The sequence below is a fragment of the Triticum aestivum genome, chromosome 7B (genome assembly GCF_018294505.1).
Source record: "Triticum aestivum cultivar Chinese Spring chromosome 7B, IWGSC CS RefSeq v2.1, whole genome shotgun sequence".
NCBI classification, from domain to species: domain Eukaryota; kingdom Viridiplantae; phylum Streptophyta; class Magnoliopsida; order Poales; family Poaceae; genus Triticum; species Triticum aestivum.
Genome location: NC_057813.1, coordinates 387,883,405 through 387,899,852, shown reverse-complemented (window position 1 = coordinate 387,899,852; position 16,448 = coordinate 387,883,405). Strand labels below are relative to the sequence as shown.

The 16,448-nt window shown below is 39.4% G+C and overlaps 1 pseudogene; it reads right to left on the bottom strand.

The window, feature by feature from the left end:
• Positions 1-381: 381 nt before the first annotated feature.
• On the bottom strand, positions 382-15,672 carry LOC123157983 (serine/arginine-rich SC35-like splicing factor SCL33; annotated as a pseudogene).
• Positions 15,673-16,448: the final 776 nt, after the last annotated feature.

Genomic DNA, 16,448 nt, shown 5'->3' with positions numbered 1-16,448 from the left:
GTAATTTGTTCACCCACCGTAATACATGCTATCTCGAGAGAAGCCACTAGTGAAACCTATGGCCCCCGGGTCTCTTTTCCATTATATTAAAGTCTCTTTTCCATATTGTCGAATCTTGTTTACTATTTTTGCAATCTTTACTTTCCAATCTATACAACAAAAATACCAAAAATATTTACTATACTATATCTATCAGATCTCACTTTTGCGAGTGACCGTGAAGGGATTGACAACCCCCTTATCGCGTTGGTTGCAAATTCTTGATTGTTTGTGCAGGTATTCGGTGACTTGTGCATCCTCTCCTACTGGATTGATACCTTGGTTCTCAAAACTGAGGGAAATACTTATGCTACTTGCTGCATCACCCTTTCCTCTTTAAGGGAAAACCAACACAAGCTCAAGAGTAGCAAGAAGTATTTCTGGCGCCGTTGCCGAGGAGATCTACGCCAAGTCAAGCCATGCCAAGTACCCATCATAAACTCTTCTCCCTTGCATTACATTATTTGCCATTCGCCTCTCGTTTTCCTCTCCCCCACTTCTGAAACGATTTTTGAAAACCTTTGCCTTTTCTTCGCCCCTCTTCCATTCGTCTCTTCTCGCTTGCTTCTTGTGTGCTTGTGTGTTGGCTTTGATGGCTCTGCCAAAAAGCATTGATCCCCACTTAGGAGGTTGGAAGAAATTGAAAACAATGTTAGAAGTTTTATGTCCTTGCAATTTGAGCATAATAATTTCTTCAGAAACGAGCTTAAAGAACAAAAAAGTTTTATGGAGTACATGAATAAAGAGCTCGATGATATGTCTAAGGAATTTTATGGTTTGAAATCTCAGTTTGCTCATCTTGAAAAATTAGTAGGCCAAATTTCTGATAAGCAAGCCACTTTAGTTAATAAGATGGACGCTAAAGCGGAAGATCTACATAATAATGATGAAGATCTAAAAGTGATTGATGTGACTCCTATCAAATCTTTGTTTTCCAATATGAATCTTGATAAAGATGGGAATGGAGATGAGTCAACTTTAGTTAAAAGGCGTCCCAATGATTCGGAGTTTTTAGATCTAGATGCAAAAATTGCTAAAGGTGGGATTGAAGAGGTCAAAACTTTAAATAGCAATGAACACTCTATTTTGGATTTCAAGGGATTTAATTATGATAATTGTTCTTTAATAAATTGTATTTCCTTATTGCAATGTGTGTTAAATTCTCCTCATGCATATAATCAAAATAAAGCTTTTACTAAACATATCGTTGATGCTTTGATGCAATCTTATGAAGAAAAGCTTGAACTAGAAGTTTCTATCCCTAGAAAACTTTATGATGAGTGGGAACCTACTATTAAAACTAAGATTAAATATTATGATTGTTATGCTTTGTGTGATTTGGGTGCTAGTGTTTCCACGATTCCAAAAACTTTGTGTGATGTGCTAGGTTTCCACGAATTTGATGATTGTTCTTTAAATTTGCATCTTGCGGATTCCACCATCAAGAAACCTATGGGAAGGATTAATGATGTTCTTATTGTTTCAAATAGTAATTATGTGCCCGTAGATTTCATTGTTCTTGATATAGATCGCAGTCCTACATGTCCTATTATTCTTGGTAGACCTTTCCTTAGAATGATTAGTGCAATTACTGATGTGAAAGAAGGAAATATTAGATACCAATTTACCTTAAGGAAGGGCATGGAACACTTTCCTAGGAAGAAAAATTAAATTTCCTTATGAATCTATTATTATGGAAACTTATGGATTGCCTACCAAAGATGCCAATACCTAGATCTATTCTTGTTTTTATTCCTAGCTAGGGGCGTTAAACGATAGCGCTTGTTGGGAGGCAACCATTTATTTTTGTTCTTTGCTTTTTGATCCAGTTTAGTAATATATAATTTATCTAGCTTCTGTTTATATGTGTTTTTATGTTTTAATTAGTGTTTGTGCCAAGTAGAACCTTTGGGAAGACTTGGGTGAAGTCTTTGCGATCTTGCTGTAAAAAACAGAAACTTTTGCACTCACGAGAATGGCTCTCATTTTTTACAGAAGAGTGATTTTATGTTGATTCTTTTTGAATATGGTTAATAGACAAATTCTTCACGTCCACCAATTTATTTCAGAATTTTTGGATCTACATAAGTATTCTAAAGTTACATATTGATACAGACTATTCTGTTTTTGACAGATTCTGTTGTTCGTGTGTTGTTTGCTTATTTTGATGAATCTATGAGTAGCATCAGGGGGTATGAACAATAGAGAAGTTGGAATACAGTAGGTTTAACACCAATATAAATAAATAATGACTTCATTACAGTACCTTAAAGTGGTGGTTTATTTTCTTATGCTAACGGAGCTCATGAGATTTTCTGTTGAAGTTTTGTGTTGTGAAGTTTTCAAGTTTTGGGTAAAGATTTGATGGATTTTGGAATTAGGAGTGGAAAGAGCCTAAGCTTGGGGGTGACCAAGGCACCCCAAGGTAAAATTCAAGGACAACCAAAAGCCTAAGCTTGGGGATGCCCCGGAAGGCATCCCCTCTTTCGCCTTCGTCTATCGGTAACTTTACTTGAGGCTATATTTTATTCACCACATGATATGTGTTTTGCTTGGAGCGTCTTGTATGATTTGAGTCTTTGCTTTTTAATTTACAACAATCATCCTTGCTGTACACACCTTTTTGGAGAGACATGCATGAATCACAATTTATTAGAATGCTCTATGTGCTTCACTTATATCTTTTGAGCTAGACAATATTGCTCTAGTGCTTCACTTATATCTTTTTAAAGCACGACGGTGGTTTTATTTTATAGAAATTGTTGATCTATCATGCTTCACTTATATTATTTTGAGAGTCTTTTAGAACAGCATGGTAATTTGCTTTGGTTATAAAATTAGTCCTAATATGATGGGCATCCAAGATGGGTATAGTAAAAACTTTCATATAAAGTGCATTGAATACTATGAGAAGTTGATTCTTTATGATTGTTTTGAGATATGAAGATGGTGATATTAGAGTCATGCTAGTAGAGTAGTTGTGAATTTGAGAGATACTTGTGTTAAAGTTTGTGATTCCCGTAGCATGCACGTATGGTGAACCGTTAGGTGATGAAGTTGGATCATGATTTATTTATTGATTGTCTTCCTTATGAGTGGCGGTCGGGGACGAGCGATGGTATTTTCCTACCAGTCTATCCCCCTAGGAGCATGCGCGTAGTACTTCGTTTAGATAAATAATAGATTTTTGCAATAAGTATGTGAGTTCTTTATGACTAATGTTGAGTCCATGGATTATACGCACTCTCACCCTTCCACCATTGCTAACCTCTCTAGTACCGCGCAACTTTCGCCGGTACCATACACCCACCATATACCTTCCTCAAAACAGCCGCCATACCTACCTATTATGGCATTTCCATAGCCATTCAGATATATATTGCCATGCAACTTTCCACCGTTCCGTTTATTATGACACACTCCATCATTGTCATATTGCCTAGTATGATCATGTAGTTGACATCGTATTTGTGGCAAAGCCAACGTTCATAATTTTTCATACATGTCACTCTTGAATCATTGCACATCCTGGTACACCGCCGGAGGCATTCACATAGAGTCATATTTTTTTCTAAGCATCGAGTTGTAATTCTTGAGTTGTAAGTAAATAAAAGTGTGATGATCTTCCTTATTAGAGCAATGTCCCGGTGAGGAAAGGATGATGGAGACTATGATTCCCCCACAAGTCGGGATGAGACTCCGGATGAAAATAAAATAAAAAATAGAGGCCATAAAAATAGAAAAGGCCCAAATAAAAAATGAGAGAAAAAGAGAGAAGGGGCAATGCTACTATCCTTTTTCCACACTTGTGCTTCAAAGTAGCACCATGATCTTCATGATAGAGAGTCCTATGTTGTCACTTTCATATACTAGTGGGATTTTTTCATTATAGAACTTGGCTTGTATATTTTGATGATGGGCTTCCTCAAAAGTGCCCTAGGTCTTCGTGAGCAAGCAAGTTGGATGCACACCCACTTAGTTTCTTTTTGAGCTTTCATACACTTATAGCTCTAGTGCATCCATTGCATGGCAATCCTTACTCACTCACATTGATATCTATTTATGGGCATCTCCATAGACCGTTGATACGCCTAGTTTATGTGAGACTATATTCTCCTTTTTGTCTTCTCCACAACCACCATTCTATTCCACCTATAGTGCTATGTCCATGGCTCACGCTCATGTATTGCGTGAAGATTGAAAAAGTTTGAGAACATCAAAAGTATGAAACAATTTCTTGGCTTGTCATCGGGGTTGTGCATGATTAAATACTTTGTGTAATGAAGATAGAGCATAACCAGACTATATGATTTTGTAGGGATAGCTTTCTTTGGCCATGTTATTTTGAGAAGACACGATTGCTTTGTTAGTATGCTTGAAGTATTATTTTTTTATGTTAATATTAAACTTCTGTCTTGAATCTTTCGGATCTGAAAATTCATCCACAATAAATAAAATTACATTGATAAATATGTTAGGCAGCATTCCACATCAAAAATTCTGTTTTTATCATTTACCTACTCGAGGACGAGCAGGAATTAAGCTTGGGGATGCTTGATACGTCTCCAGCATATATATAATTTTTTATTGTTCCATGCTATTATATTATCTGTTTTGGATGTTTAATGGGCTTTAATGTGATCTTTTATATTATTTTTGGGACTAACCTATTAACCAAGGGCCCAGTGCCAGTTTCTATATTCTTTTGCCTATTTTAGAGTTTCGCAGAAAAGTAATACCAAACGGAGTCCAAACGGAATACCCAGCCCAGAATTGTTGTTTTTTGCCTTTTTCAGTATTTCGAAGAAACAGAATATCAAACGAAGTCCAAACGGAATGAAACCTTCGGGATCGTGATTTTCCAACCGAACGTGACCCAAGAGACTTGGACCCTACTCCAAGCAGTGCCCGAGGAGGTCACGAGGGTGGAGGGCGCGCCCCCTACCTCGTGGGTCCCTCGGAGCTCCACTGACGTTCTCCTTCCTCCTATATATACCTACGTATCCCCGAACGATCAGAACAGGAGCCAAAAACCTAATTCCACCGCCGCAACCTTCTGTATCCACGAGATCCCATCTTGGGGCCTGTTCCGGAGCTCCGCTGGAGGGGGCATCCACCACGGAGGGCTTCTACATCATCACCATAGCCCCTCCGATGAAGTGTGAGTAGTTTACTTCAGACATTCGGGTCCATAGCTAGTAGCTAGATGGCTTCTTCTCTCTTTTTGGATCTCAATACAATGTTCTCCCCCTCTCTCGTGGAGATCTATTCGATGTAATCTTCTTTTTGCGGTGTGTTTGTTGAGACCGATGAATTGTGGGTTTATGATCCAGTATTATCTATGGAAAATATCTGATTCTTCTCTGAATTCTTTTATGTATGATTGAGTTATCTTTGCAAGTCTCTTTGAAATATCTTTTTGGTTTGGCCAACTAGATTGGTAGTTCTTGCAATGGGAGAAGTGCTTAGCTTTGGGTTCAATCTTGCGGTGTCCTTACTCAGTGACAGAAAGAGTTGCAAGGCACATATTGTATTGTTGCCATCGAGGATAACAAGATGGGGTTTTTATCATATTGCATGAATTTATCCCTCTACATCATGTCATCTTGCTTACCGCGTTACTCTGTTTTTACTTAATACTCTAGATGCATGCTGGATAGAGGTCGATGAGTGGAGTAATAGTAGTAGATGCAGAATCATTTCGATCTACTTGTTTTGGACGTGATGCCTATATACATGATCATTGCCTAAATATACTCATAACTATGCTCAATTCTATCAATTGCTCAACAGTAATTTGTTCACCCACCGTAGAATACTTATGCTCTGGAGAGAAGCCACTAGTGAAACGTATGGCCCCCGGGTCTATTCTCATTATATCAATCTATATCACTTTATTTACTTGCTTTGTTTTTACTTTTTACTTTGCATCTATCTATCAAAAATACCAAAAATATTATCTCTATCAGATCTCACTCTCGTAAGTGACCGTGAAGGGATTGACAACCCCTAAGCGTTGGTTGCGAGTTGCTATCGTTTTGTGTAGGTACGAGGGACTTGTGCGTGGTCTCCTACTGGATTGATACCTTGGTTCTCAAAAACTGAGGGAAATACTTACGCTACTTTACTGCATCATCCTCTCCTCTTCGGGGAAATCCAACGCAGTGCTCAAGAGGTAGCAAGAAGAATTTCTAGCACCGTTGTCGGGGAGGCTCACACAAGCAAGTCAACCATACCAAGTACCCATCGCAATCCCTATCTCTTGTATTACATTATTTGTCATTTGCCTCTCGTTTTTCTCTCCCCCACTTCACCCTTGCCGTTTTATTTGCCCTCTCTTTCCCAATCTCCTCCTCCTTTCCCTTTTGTTTGCTTTCTTCCGCCTTGCTTTTTCTGCCGCTATGTCTGAAATTGGGGAGATTATCGTCGATATGGACAACAATGATAATACAGAAAATCCCGAGGCTCCGACCGATGAACCTCCTATCTTGCATACCAAAAAGTTTCGAATCGGCAGTGGTAACATCATTGGCAAAGGCATTATTCAAGATTTCTTTACTTGTGCCGGTGCTTTACCTTCCATGGGCTGTTCTATTCTTCATAGAACTAGTAGCCTTGCGGATGCTATGGCTATGCTTGTGGTTGAACTTGAAAGACAATTTATGCATATGCACCCTTGCATACAGAGAATTTTCTTAGAATTCTCTAATATTGAGCACTCTTATATTAAGCGCGCTGTTACTATCTTTTTGGCTCATGAATTTAGATTTATCATAAGAGAAGCCAAAGAAATCTTTTCGCACTATAGGGTGGACGCCGGTCGTCCGCCCATAGAAGCAATCCTCTATGATCAAGAGGAAATTAGACGTTTTCAATCTTCGAACTATGTCGCTTTCAATGAAAACCTAAGAAAAAAGGTCCCTATCAATGTCTTAGTTGATTGCATTAACGAGCTTAATAATGATTTTGCCCTTAGAAATAATGAGCTAGGATACTCTCTCGAGTATAAGCTCACAAGATTTTGCCAAAAGAATGCTTTCAGTGATGAAATAGTTGTGCATTATGAAGGGCCAAGGGAGGAACCCGTTCCTCCCGTGATTGATCTTGGGGATTTTTGTCCCGCTAAATTTATCCCTTTTGATTATTTTTGCTTGCCTCAAAGGAAACTTGCTGCCGAACATAGGGAATACGAGATGAGCTTTCAAGATCTATCTTATTATTACGGCATGACCTAGATCTATCCTTACTTTTATGCCTAGCTAGGGGCGTTAAACGATAGCGCTTGTTGGGAGGCAACCCAATTTTATTTTGTGTTTTTTGTTTTTCCTTCTGTTTAGGAATAAATAATCCATCTACCTTCTGTTTGGATGTGGTTTTATGTTTTAATTAGTGTTTGTGCCAAGTAGGACCTATAGGATAACCTACGATGATAGTTGATTTGATTCTGCTGAAAAACAGAAACTTTGTGCGCACGAATTTAGTTATGATAAATCACAGGAAAGTGATTTTGCGTTGATTCTTTTTTATGCTGATCAATAAACAAATTTTCCAGGACTTCCTGTTTTGGTAGAATTTTTAGAGTTTCAGAAGTTTGCGTTAGTTACAGATTGCTACAGACTGTTCTGTTTTTGACAGATTCTGTTTTTCGTGTGTTGTTTGCTTATTTTGATGAATCTGTGGCTAGTAAATTAGTTTATAAACCATAGAGAAGTTGGAATACAGTAGGTTTAACACCAATATAAATAAATAATGAGTTCATTACAGTACCTTGAAGTAGTCTTTTGTTTTCTTTCTCTAACGGAGCTCACGAGATTTCTGTTGAGTTTTGTGTTGTGAAGTTTTCAAGTTTTGGGTGAATTCCTTTGATGGATTATGGAACAAGGAGTGGCAAGATCCTAAGCTTGGGGATGCCCATGGCAGACCCAAGATAATCCAAGGACACCAAAAAGTCAAAGCTTGGGAATCCCCTCTTTCGTCCACTTCCATCGGTAATTTACTTGGAGCTATATTTTTATTCACCAACATGATATGTGTTTTGCTTGGAGCGTCTTGTATTATTAGTGCCTTTGATTGTTAGTCTATCACAATCATCCTTGCTGTACACACCTTTTGAGAGAGCCATACATGAATTGGAATTTTTTAGAATGCTCTATGTGCTTCACTTATATCTTTTGAGCTTGATAGTTTTGCTCATAGTGCTTAACTTATATCTTTTGAGCATGATAATTTTTGCTCTAGTACTTCACTTAGATCTTTTAGAGCATGGTGGTGGATTTGTTTTAAAGAAACTATTTGATCTCTCATGATTCACTTAGATTATTTTGAGAGTCTTTAATAGCATGGTAATTTGCTTAATGTTAATATACTTGGTGTTCAAGATATGTGAAACTTTCTTTTGAGTGAATTGAATACTAAGATAAGTTTGATGCTTGATAATTGTTTTGAGATATGGAGGTGATAATATCAAAGTCGTGCTAGTTGGGTGATTATGAATTTGAGAAATACTTGTGTTGAAGTTTGCAAGTCCCGTAGCATGCACGTATGGTTAAAGTTGTGTAACAAATTTGAAACATGAAGTGTACCTGGCTTGTGCATCCTTATGAGTGGCGGTCGGGGACGAGCGATGGTCTTTTCCTGCCAATCTATCCCCCTAGGAGCATGCGCGTAGTACTTGAATTTTTGATGACTTCTAAATTTTTGCAATAAGTATATGAGTTCTTTTGACTAATGTTGAGTCCATGGATTATACGCACTCTCACCTTTCCACCTTTGCTAGCCTCTTCGGTACCATGCATTGCCCTTTCTCACCTTGAGAGTCGGCGCAAACTTTGCCGGTGCATCCAAACCCCGTGATACAATACGCTCTATCACACATAAACCTCCTTATATCTTCCTCAAAACAGCCACCATACCTACCTATCATGGCATTTCCATAGCCATTCTGAGATATATTGACGTGCAACTTCCACCATCATCATCATGACATACATTACTTTTGTCATATTTCCATTGCATGATCTTGTAGTTGACATCGTATTTGTGGCAAAGCCACCATGCATTATTTTCCATACATGTCACTCTTGATTCATTGCACCATCCCGGTACACCACCGGAGGCATTCATATAGAGTCATATCTTGTTCTAAGTTTGGAGTTGTAATCCTTGTGTTGTAATCAATAGAAGTGTGATGATCATCATTATTAGAGCATTGCCCAAATAAAAAAAAGGGAAAGGCCAAAAAAAAGAATGTCCCAAAAAAAGAAAATAAAAAGAGCAATGCTACTATCTCTTTTTCCACACTTGTGCTTCAAAGTACCACCTTGTTCTTCATGTAGTGAGTCTCATATATTGTGCTTCAAAGTAGCACCTTGTTCCTCATGTAGCGAGTCTCATAAGTTGTCCTTTTTATACTAGTGGGAATTTTTCATTATAGAGCTTGGCTTGTATATTCCTACGATGGGCTTCCTCAAATGCCCTAGGTCTTCGTGAGCAAGCAAGTTGGATGCACACCCACTAGTTTTCTTTTGTTGAGCATTCATAGATCTAGTGCATCCGTTGCATGGCAATCCCTACTCCTCATGTTGACATCAATTGATGGGCATCTCCATAGTCCATTGATTAGCCTCGTCAATGTGAGACTTTCTCCTTTTTGTCTTCTCCACACAATCCCCATCATCATATTCTATTCCACCCATAGTGCTATATCCATGGCTCACGCTCATGTATTGCGTGAAGGTTGAAAAAGTTTGAGATTATTTAAGTATGAAACAATTGCTTGGCTTGTCATCGGGGGTATAGAAGTTGAGAATATCTTTGTGTGACGAAAATGAAGCATAGCCTAACTATATGATTTTGTAGGGATGAACTTTCTTTTGCCATGTTATTTTGAGAAGATATGATTGCTTTGATTAGTATGCTTGAAGTATTATTATTTTTGTGTCAATATGAACTTTTGTCTTGAATCTTTCGGATCTGAATATTTATATCACAATTAAGAAGATTTACATTGAAATTATGCCAAAGTATCACTCCGCATCAAAAATTCTTTTTTATCATTTACCTACTCGAGGACGAGCGGGAATTAAGCTTGGGGATGCCTGATACGTCTCCAACGTATCTATAATTTTTGATTGCTCCATGCTACTTTATCTACTGTTTTGGACTATATTGGGCTTTATTTTCCACTTTTATATTACTTTTGGGACTAACCTATTAACTGGAGGCCCAGCCCAGAATTGCTGTTTTTTTTTTGCCTTTTTCAGTATTTCAAAGAAACAGAATATCAAACGGAGTCCAAACGGAATGAAACCTTCGGGATCGTGATTTTCCAACCGAACGTGACCCAGGAGACTTGGACCCTACTCCAAGTAGTGCCTGAGGAGGTCACGAGGGTGGAGGGCGCGCCCCCCCTAGGCGCGCCCCCCTACCTCGTGGGCCCCTCGGAGCTCCACTGACGTACTCCTTCCTCCTATATATACCTATGTATCCCCGAACGATCAGAACAGGAGCCAAAAACCTAATTCCACCGCCGCAACCTTCTGTATCCATGAGATCCCATCTTGGGGCCTGTTCCGGAGCTCTGCCGGAGGGGGCATCCACCATGGAGGGCTTCTACATCATCACCATAGCCCCTCCAATGAAGTGTGAGTAGTTTACTTCAGACCTTCGGGTCCATAGCTAGTAGCTAGATGGCTTCTTCTCTCTTTTTGGATCTCAATACAATGTTCTCCCCCTCTCTCATGGAGATCTATTCGATGTAATCTTCTTTTTGCGGTGTGTTTGTTGAGACCGATGAATTGTGGGTTTATGATCCAGTATTATCTATGGAAAATATTTGATTCTTCTCTGAATTCTTTTATGTATGATTGAGTTATCTTTGCAAGTCTCTTCGAATTATCTTTTTTATTTGGCCAACTGGATTGGTAGTTCTTGCAATGGGAGAAGTGCTTAGCTTTGGGTTCAATCTTGCGGTGTCCTTACTCAGTGACAGAAAGAGTTGCAAGGCATGTATTGTATTGTTGCCATCGAGGATAACAAGATGGGTTTTTTTATCATATTGCATGAATTTATCCCTCTACATCATGTCATCTTGCTTACGGCGTTACTCTGTTTTTACTTAATACTCTAGATGCATGCTGGATAGAGGTCGATGAGTGGAGTAATAGTAGTAGATGCAGAATCATTTCTATCTACTTGTTTTGGACGTGATGCCTATATACATGATCATTGCCTAGATATACTCATAACTATGCTCAATTCTATCAACTGCTCAACAGTAATTTGTTCACCCACCGTAGAATACTTATGCTCTTGAGAGAAGCCACTAGTGAAACCTATGGCCCCCGGGTCTATTCTCATTATATCAATCTATATCACTTTATTTACTTGCTTTGTTTTTACTTTTTACTTTGCATCTATCTATCAAAAATACCAAAAATATTATCTCTATCAGATCTCACTCTCGTAAGTGACCGTGAAGGGATTGACAACCCCTAAGCATTGGTTGCGAGTTGCTATCGTTTTGTATAGGTACGAGGGACTTGTGCGTGGTCTCCTACTGGATTGATACATTGGTTCTCAAAAACTAAGGGAAATACTTACGCTACTTTACTACATCATCCTCTCCTCTTCGGGGATATCCAACACAGTGCTCAAGAGGTAGCAGGATGCAGCGGCCGGTGGCTATCAAGACGAGCAGGAAGGAGGGAGGGGATGCGGCGCCTATGGTGTCAAGCGAGGGAGAAAGGAGAGGTGTGGCAGCTAGGATTGGTGCGGGTGTGTGCTTTGGCGCAGCAACCCCGCGACAAGGATTTGGAGCGGAGCGCGCGCGGGGATTGGGCAAAAGTCTTTTCCACGCCAGATCAATTAACCCAGCCAATAAACACGTGGCGTGAGCCCACCAGCACTGGACTGCTAAAACTGACCGTGAGGTGAAATTGAATTTGACAACAGGTAAAGATCGCACACACAAAAAAATCCTAAAATAACTTAGCTACAGATTATGAAGCAAGTAGGCCCTTAGATTCACGCAATTTTAACATCATGCACATGTTAAATGGTATACTCATCACTATACAGAGTACATAAATCACATCAACTACCAATTTAAACGAAAATAGCCAAAAAAAACTCAGTAGGAAAACTAACACAATGCAGACCATGATTTACTTGGTATTAGAACAAATCATACAGATTCAATCTTTGCTCAATGAAAACTGAGGAAGAACTCTATAACTATCCTAATCTGCAGTGATCATTGCATGATATCAATATTCCTCTTTTACAGAACTAAATTTCGACAACCATGTAAGCTCTAAACATTGTTCTTGATTAAAAGGACAAAAGGATAAACAAATGGAATAAGTCTCACTGGGTAATTTGGAACTGGTCTTAGATTATGCTAGTATGACCTCTTTTAATAGTCTTTTGTAATCTCATGTTGTACTAACGAATTTTTTTATAAACACTGAAACATCACTCCGCATTGAAATCTCTAAACACCAGTTCATCTAACTAATCGAGCAAGTAGCAGTCCTGCACAAAAACGCCTAAACACCAATTCAGCTATCCATATTCTACACATCTCTGCTACTAAAAAATCTAAAAAAAAGAAACTGGACTCTCAGAACATCGTCCTGGAACCTTGAACCCAGCAAGGAAAGAAGCAAAGCACTTTGTTTTTATAGATTCTATAAAAAAACACTTAAGGATGGTGTAGCTAAGCGGAACAACAAAGATAAATATTTTAAAATGATTGAACAAGCTTTCGGTGTCCAACTCCTGCTACCCAAGTGAAGTAAATTTTTACCGTCCAGGTTGGTTGTTAAGTTAATAATAAATCGAGTATAGCTATATGATAACATTATCACCTCTTATTTCAATTGGTGTGTGTACCTCAGGTCAGATGCGTGCCTTTGATTCCTCGGATAGTTTTTTGTCTTGTTGATTAGAATTAGTCACAGGCATAGTTAATAACTAAACTATAGTGGCAGCGAGTTTGCTTGAATGGCCTGGCCTAGTGGCTAGGCTGACTGGTGGTGTAAGTTTAGGAATGAATTTACTTCTTTAACAAAATAGGAAAGGTGTGGTTTATAGCATGAGGAATCAATGCAAGAAATTAAACTGCTTTCCAAGGAACCACTATTTAGGACAAAAATAATTGCAGCTAAGAATTATTATCTGTACATAGGTCCCAAAAAATATGAATCTGGTAACAGAAATACCTTGCAATATCTGTAGTGCATACTTCAAATAACAAATTTCTTCCTTAGTCATGCAAGAATGCACAAAGCTCTTTCGCTTGTCGATGAGCAACCTTACTAACGGTCCTACAAATCAAAAGAAAATATTGATTTAAGGAGGAGAAAAAAACAGCAAAAATATTTAGATATTTACATAGGCATAGCTTGCGATGATTACGAAATGAGATACAAATGGGAGTGGCCAACTATTTGTTCTTACACTGAGCAGACCGCCTCAACACATCGTCAAGACTACCTTACACCAAGTTAACATAGAGATAAATGCTTATTGACGGAAAGTGAAATGTCCTACGAGGAATAGAAACAACAGGCTGATTATGTAAGAAAAGGCCAACATGTCTATTTAAAAATAGACCAGAGAGTAGACAGATCGTCCATATGCACTCACCATGCCGTTAGGAATGCAGAAACAATCTTGCAGACACTCCACAACACCAAAGGCCCAACAGGCACCACAATGACCCTGCCATTGTTAACCAATGCATACTAACTTGAGCATTTGATAAACAAAGCTAGCTCTACACAAATATTAGAGTTCTGGAATACTGTAGCCAGTGCAGTATAAATCAAACTAATGAAAGTTAACATGTTAATCATATCTATATTTAGAAGAGCATCTAGATCAAACCTGGAATGCCGTCTAACTGGAGAAGGTTCAGGTGAATAAGCTGTGAGTAAAGAGATAATATTTAAAAATCAGACGAAAGGCTATAAGATATGAATTACATGAACTGCTTTATACTTACAGGGGTAACGAGACCTTGGGGATCTTGACAGCGACTAACTTCTTCTGTAGTTTCCATCCATATGCCTACCACTATATCAGCAGAGGCAAAAATATATCCTTTGGTTATTTTAGATTTGATATTTACTACCCTACCTAATGCCTAAGTAAAAAACAGTACGTATGTACCTTGATCTTGTTCTGAAGCGCATTTCTTGTGGGGTTTTTCTATTCTCCTTGGCAAAAACTATTGTAATCTCTCGACCGCAAATAACTTGATGATTCATTTCTTGGTTAGCATATGCAGCATCCTCAGGGTGGTGGAATTTCACAAACCCAAAACCACGTAATTCCCTGGAAATATATATCAATTTGACCAATGATCAAGAAACTACTTGTTATTCAACAACAACAAAAAACACTTCCTGGAAAATATATATCAGTTTTACGAATGCAATAAACTACTTGTTATTCAACAACAAAAAATCAACAGCTAAAATAATTTTTATAGCAATAGTTACTCTGAACCTAGCTTGGGAGCAGGCACCGCCGTTGGCCACCGCTGTGCCTCTTGGCGGCTGGATCCACCCCTATTGTGGTTGTCGGCATCGATGGAAAGCAGTGTGGCTTGGAGCGACATGCCACCGTCGACCATAAAAAGTACTACAGCTTTCGCTGACAGTATCATGCTAGCCAGTGACATATATGCATACATCCTAAATAGTAAATATAAATAATACTTCATATCATATATCATGTAAGAATAAAATTCAGCTGGTAGGCTTCTCACTACTAATTCAGTAGGAGACGGCTACCTCATCTTTTACTATTTGTTTACACCTAAAAGTAATATACGGCTTCTCACTATTAATTCAGGAGGTAGGGCGCTCACTGAGAGTTTTACCAATGTCAACCATATGATTCATACCTCTGTATCGATGGAAAATGCATCATAAACATGATCCTAGTCTTGTTCAGCCACTACAACTTCGAATTCAAGCTGTCGAAGAGTGGGTCTATCACATTTGGGTACAATCAGATTCCCTTGACAGACATACAACTATTTCATTGGTCTTTCCCCGAATTTACCTATTCATCTGTGCTTATGTTTAAAGATCAAGTATCCATCTGCTGTAACATCAAGGAAATTGCACATGTATCTTTCTCTCTACTCTTTTCACAAAATTGGTTGCTTCAAACATAAAAATTGTTGGCAATACATATATAATGATTATATTTTTTCCAAATAATGAACTCACATGTTAGCATCCATATCTTGGCAGTCATTATTTATCCAAGAATTTGGTGGCATGGATCCACTCTGGCAACAAACAGATGCATGGTAGGAGAAAAATGCGAAGAGAAAAAACATGGGGCAACACAGACCTTGCCTCCTCCCTGGCCCGGCTCCCTGTCGCGAGCCTCCTTCCCCTCCTGCGCAGCTCCACCCCATTGCAACTGGAGCGTTGCCCCGTGCTCCAACCACCGGATGGCCAGTGAAGCTAGTTGTGCTGAGGGAGAGAGACCATCAATGAAGGTTTGAAGAGGAAAAACTAAGAGAATATATATGGGGAGAGGGATCTCACCATCTCCAGCTTCCTCGTCCTCGAGCACCTCCATCCGGTCTCCTTTTTTGACCTTCCCCATCTCGGCCTCTAGCTCGAGCTCTGACCCACCAACGCCAGATTCGACCCAGAAGCAGCAACGGTGGTGGAGGGGAGTAGCAGGCAGCGGCGGTGATGACCGAGGATGAGGGAGGGGCTGTGGGGAACGAAGTGTGCGCAGCACCCCAGCAGCGGTATGGCGCCACGGACAGCGGCTTCCCCCCGACGGCATGGTTGTAGGACAGAAAGGAGGGAGGCAGAACGGCAGCAGCGGCTAATGAGGAAGGAGGAGGAGGGAGGAGTGTGGGATGTGAGGCTAGGGTTTGTCCGGTGGGGACTGGGGCCTGGGGAGACGGGGGATTGGGTCCGGAGCGTGCGGTGCGGATTGGGCAAAAATGCCCTGCACGCGAAAGCATGCAACCCAGCCAACCAGCACGCCGCGCGAGCCCACCCGTCATTGGACAATGAAAACGACCGTGAGGTGAAAATTAGTTTTAACCGTTGTGAAGATCCAATGGCACACACGCGCTAGAAAACAGATCCGACGGCCAACGAAGATGCAAATCGAGGGAGCCTCCTGGAGGTGAGTTGGCTAGCTTCTGTTTTGTTTTAAATTGCTCGACAATAATTTTTTCACCCACCGTAATACATGCTATCTCGAGAGAAGACACTAGTGAAACCTATGGCCCCTGGGTCTCTTTTCCATTATTATATTAAAGTCTCTTTTCCATATTGTTGAATCTCGTTTACTATTTTTGCAATCTTTACTTTCCAATCTATACAATAAAAATACCAAAAATATTTACTTTACTATCTCTA